This window comes from Oncorhynchus tshawytscha, linkage group LG15 (assembly GCF_018296145.1).
Source record: "Oncorhynchus tshawytscha isolate Ot180627B linkage group LG15, Otsh_v2.0, whole genome shotgun sequence".
Classification (NCBI taxonomy): domain Eukaryota; kingdom Metazoa; phylum Chordata; class Actinopteri; order Salmoniformes; family Salmonidae; genus Oncorhynchus; species Oncorhynchus tshawytscha.
Window position 1 is genome coordinate 25785645 of NC_056443.1, and position 6000 is coordinate 25791644.

Below are 6000 nucleotides of genomic sequence, written 5' to 3' on the forward strand. Positions count from 1 at the left end.
ACAGAACTGGCATGACCAAAAAATTCTCTTGTGTTATTTTTCACAAAATGTCCTCTTCGATCACTGAGAATAGGATCTGTACTGATCTATTTCATAATTATTGTGTTTTTTAAATCATATATTATGCATTTTACCTACATTTTCACAACTAGCAATGCAAAAATTAAAGTCCAAAAAAGTAAGAAACAATTCAACTTCGCATAGATTTTTTAACATTTCTCCCTTAATTAAAAGACATGAGTTAAACATAACACTGAAATGTTAAATATTTTTAACTCAATTATTAAAATCTATTTCGTAATCTAATCACTGTAACACAACCTATTTGGAATAATTTTTTGTTGTCATGATCACTTGTGTATACATGTTGTTTTAATGTACACATATTTGGATAAAGACTAAAAATAGTCTTACTATCAGATTAGCCAAAAATTCTAAAATATATGTTTTATTTGTCCTAATATTTCCTAAATATTGGCACGTTACGGTAATAAGGAACAAGTTCCGGAGATGAGACTGCATGTTTCAGTAATGAGTGTTACATAGTTTGTCATTGGAAGAACTGTACTGGTCTCTATCAGAGATTCCATAATCTAACAAATCATCAAAGTGTGCAATTTGTTCATCCCAAATGACTTGCATAATACTAAAATCCCTGATCCGTTTGTTTTATTTGATTATTTGGATCCCCATTAGCTTTTGCAGAAGCATCAGCTACTCTTCCTGGGGTCCACAAAAAAAACACAACGAGTAACAAAATACATACACTGATAGACAAGGTCAGTGAAACACATTTAAAATGCAACGATACACAAACAATACAACAACAAAAACAATACAAACAACTAAAAAATCATCTGTTTTCTTAAAGATCATTTTGCTGTTTGCTTGAGGAATTGGAGATGAAAGGGAGTTCCACGCGATCATGGCTCTGTATAAAACTGTGTTGTCGTGAATTTGTTTTGGACTTGGGGACTGTGAAGAGACCCCTGGTGGTATCTCTTGTGAGATATGGGTGTCTGAGATGAATTTTATTTGGTTGTGCAGACAATCTGGAATTTTCATCACAGTATTATTTCTCATAAAAACTAGGAGAATCAGTTAATCTCTCATCAACCCTCAACCAGGAAAGACTGCAGTGCATGTTGTTGATGTTAGTTCTGCATCTGCAGTTCAGGGCAAGGTGTGATGCTCTGTTTTGAGCCAGCTGCAGCTTTGCTAGGTCTTTCTTTGCTGCACTTGACCATATTACTGGACAGTAATTAACATGTGACAAGACCAGAGCATTTACAACTAGTATAGTTGATTTTTATTTACATGACATACCACTCCCCATCTTCACAACAACTTTGTCAATACGACTTGACCATGACAATTGACCATCCAATGTTCTACCCAGGAGTTTAGCTTCCTCAACTTGTTCAATGGTCACACACTTTCTGCACAACTCTAATTGAGGTTTAGGTCTTACAGAATGTTTTGAACCAAATACAATGCTTTCAGTTTAGATGTATTTAAGACCTGTTTATTATGAATCACATATTCTGATACTGACTGTAACTCCTAACGTCATGAGCCCACTGGCTTTAGGTGCTGACATGTAGAGTGGAATCATCTGCATACATAGTCATTCTAGCTTTGTGTAAAACCAGTGGGAAACCATTTGTACAAATAGAGAAGAGTAACGGCCCAAGGCAATTGCCGTTTGGGTCACCGCACTGTACATACAGTATCTGATGTTAGAGAAGCTTCCATTGAAGAACAGATAAGGTCTCTCTGGGTTCTATTGGATAAATGACTCTCCAACCATTTGATGGCAGGTGATGTAAAGCCATAGCAAGTGACAATGTATGATCAATAACATCAAAGACTGCACTGAAATCTGACAATAAAGCTCAACTATCATCTTATTATCCATTTATTTTAACCAATCATCTATCCTCTGAATAAGTGCAGTACAAGTTGAGTGCCCTTCTCTATTTGCACTTCTCTATGCATGCTCAAAGTCAGTAGTTAACTAGATCTTTTAAAAATAGCATTTTTAGGCAGTGGACTTACTTTAGCTTCCTTCCACGCCTGTGGACACACACACTCCTTTAGGTTTTGGTTAAAGATATAGCAAATAGGGGTGGCAATACAATCTGCTACCATTCTCAATAGCTTCCCATCATGGTTGTCTATACCTGGTGGCTTATCATTATTGATGGATAACAATAGTTTTCCCACACTAACTTGATCAAATTCGAAACAGCAACGCTTCTCTTTCATTATTAGATATTTTATTTTTTTAAATATGATGGTTCACTGTTCAATGTGGTCATTTGTTAGTTTTTCCACTTTACTAGTAGAATAGTCATTGAAATGATCGGTGATATTGGAAGGTTTGGTTATGAATGACCCGTCAACTTCTCGATTTCTTAATTTACAGCATGCCAACCAATCAGCTGAGCAGCCTGACTTATTTGCATAATTTATTTTAACAATATAATTTTTCAATTCATCATCAATACCGGGTGCTCTTAACAGTCCTCACAGTACATTTCTTAACAGGTGCATGCGTGTCAACAATTAGCATGAATCATTTTACAAATACTTCCAGTGCTGCATCTGGATTCACTTCCTCACACACATCAGATCAACATACATTTTTCATCAACAAAAGAGTCCTGAGAAAGCATTTTGTATGATCCCTTTCAATGACTTTAGGCTCAACCTTTGACACTTTGGCTTTCCTTGTTATTGCCACAATGTTATGATCACTACAGCCAATGGGAACTGATATTGCTTTGGATCAAAGCTCCGCAGCATTAGTGAAGATATGATAAATACAAGTAGATGTCACAGATCCAACACTATTGGTATACACTCTAGTTGGTTGAGTGATAACTTGAGTCATGTTACATATTAGTCACAATTAGAAGCATCTTCTTGAGAGGACCGGTTAGTTACTAAGCAGTCAATGTTCAGGTCACCCAGAAAATAGACCTCTCTGTTAACATCACACACACACTATCAAGCATTGCACACATATTATCCAAATACTGACTGTTGGCACTTTGGGGCCCATAGGGGGGATATGGTCAAACGGCATAGCACAATAGGTAACTGTGAATCAGGTAATAAATTGGGGATATCCTCCATTAACCACCCACACCAGTAAGAAAAAGTGGACAGAACTTATGCATGATGTTGCGCAATGTTGTACGTCAAGTCATCTTTTTAGTCAAAGTATGATATATTTGGGCTTGAAGTGACAAAACTGTACTGTCTGCTTCGTTCCAATTTGTGCCAATGACGTGTCTTTTCCTATGAAATGACGTGTCTTTTCCTATGAAATGACGTGTACATTATTTTTAGACTACAATTTCGGGGTTGGGGTTTATTTAAATGGTACCACCCACCAGCATGGCATTGTTTATTAATCAGAAACATCTCCAAAGTTAGCGAGTCAGCAGTGCGCTGAGTAATATAATCGATCATCTTTGGCTACAGCAAAGATGGTGGATAAACGAAGATAGTTCACTCAGGTCGTTTGCAATAGCAGCTGGGTCATGTCTACTTAGTTCATTGACTTTCAGTGAACCAGAAAAAAAACAGCAAGTGGGGTGTCTCGCTTCCTCTTCTGTCTGTGGCTAGAGTTTTTTGCTTTAGCCTACGTTTGGCTGCCTGCCTGTTTATACACCTCCACTTTTTTTTACCAGCAAATTATCACAATCTATTGGATAATTTGTCAAGTTTAATTTATTTTTGCGCTAGTCTTGCCTAAATGGTCAAATTGTGTGCGAAACGATTGCATTTTGGAACCCGGACACAACGGATAACGTTAGTTAGCGACACTCACAGCTATCAGTGCCAGAGTATGTGAGCGGAGCATGCCCAATTTGACTGGAGCGAGTTCCAGAAAGGCTGGAGCGTGGCAAAATATTTTCCTCAAGAAACTGATAAAACACACAGGTGCAACATCAAGGTGCCTTACAAAGATGAGGAGGATGGAGAGCGGTGGTGTAGTGTGCACAACTAAATAATCATCGTGGAATCTGAAGACGGGTGAAAGCATGATGGTGTAAGTTATTACGTGCACATGCTAACAGAAAGGAACAAGGTGTTTAACTAGCTAAATGTGACATTGTAGCGAAGTATTTATCAAAGAACAAATCAGATCTCTTAAACGTTTCGTTCTATTATCTCTACAATAGGCATGACATGTTCTCTTTCAAGGAGCTTTCAGTTTTGATAGCGTTATTTTGCCTAAAACCCTTTAGGCCTACCTAATAAATATATATGATTAAAAAACACATCCCTGCCCAGCCTGGCAAGAGTTGCGCGAAGTGTGTTCGGCATCCCCAGTCTGCAAGCACTCCAGCCACCATTGCATAAACCTGAAGCCAAACTCGTGTTTGTAAAAGTAAATTCAAATCATTTGTAGACTGAGCCTAATAAGGCATTAAGTAAAGTCATGGCCTATAGGCGCAATTTATAGACTAATGATTTAATACAATGAAATGTTTAAATACTGAGCGCTTAATGTTCCTGCCACCCTAGTGTGCCTACTCACAATTTATTTATTTGTAGGCTATAGCCTTCAAATCATTTAAATAAAAATAATATAGCCTAAAGTAATTTATTTTCGTTCCTTAGGCTACCTGTCTGGCCCCTAGCCTATTTAGTGTTTATATGCAGTGTAATGTGACATGTAATCTATTTGAAAATGTGGCCTATTTGAAATGTCTTACAGGCACCTTTTCATGTTGTTTATTAAAATAATTTTCATTAAAATCACATGGTTTGGTTTCAATACTTCAAAACCAAATGGTAGATCCAGGTCGTCACAAAAATAGATGGCTGTTGGTTAAATGGTGATTTTAATTAAGTGAACATATTTGGAGCATTTTGTTCTGTGAGCAAGGAGCGTTTTTTCGCGGAATTGTTGGAAAGGCTGTGGAGCGCAGGCGCGGTGCTGCCTCTGTGAGATATAGGATTTCCGACCGCTCAACTCCTGTCACATATTTTGGTCAGTGCGCTACTTGTTATTTCTCCACTACACGTGGAAAAAACTCAACGTTCCCACCCCCAATTTGTGACTATGTATTAGCAGCCTGCTTCATTTTTCGAAGGTGGAACCTAAAGGACCATTTCTTCCGTCGAAATAGATGCGGCATTGCCCTCTAGTGGGGGCCTTTAAGCGGTGCGATTGCGCTTTGCTGAAACGCATACTGCCGATTGCGTCTTAAAGTAAATTAAATGGTGTTTAAACACACCATATTTCTTGACAAGCACTACGTAAATCAAAGTTACCAACACAGCACACCCAATGACTATACATTAGCTTAATATCATTACCGAAATTAAGCTTCTCATTACTGAAACAGACCTTAAAATTGTGTGGTGATGAGAATTGTGTTTTTAATCCAGACGTATTTCGGTATAGAGAATTTGGGGTGAAAATGTCCAAATTCAGGGCAAAAAAAAATGTAATGTTTTCCTAAAACTACCCATCTTAGTCTTGAGAATAATAGTTAATTTTTGCAGATGCATCATGGCTTTGTAACTCAATTGGCTACAGACATGTTTAAAACTGTTTTCACGAGAATCACCCATGAGTGAACCTTTAATCCTGACTGCAGTGCTGGAAAATATTAATTGTGTGTTGTGGCTTATTTGATTGTTCAGCTGTGGTCTAGTGTGAACAGATAATACCCTAATCTAAACTGGGGCTGTGGGCAGAAATCCAGGCACCCAGAGATAAACCTAAACAAACAACACACATTCAACATGATCAATTCAAAGTCCATTGCATTTGAAGTCATTTTTCTACCACGTAATTTCCACCCTCAATGTTAGAGAAATCACCATAATCCCCACACGGGCCACCCTCTTTCACCCGATTAGTTGGATGTTGAGTCAATCCATTATTGCACGTGTGTAAGACTAATTGGCATAGTTGTCATAGAGAAACCTGCGAATACATGTGAGAAGCAATCCTTTAGATGTCACAGGAGG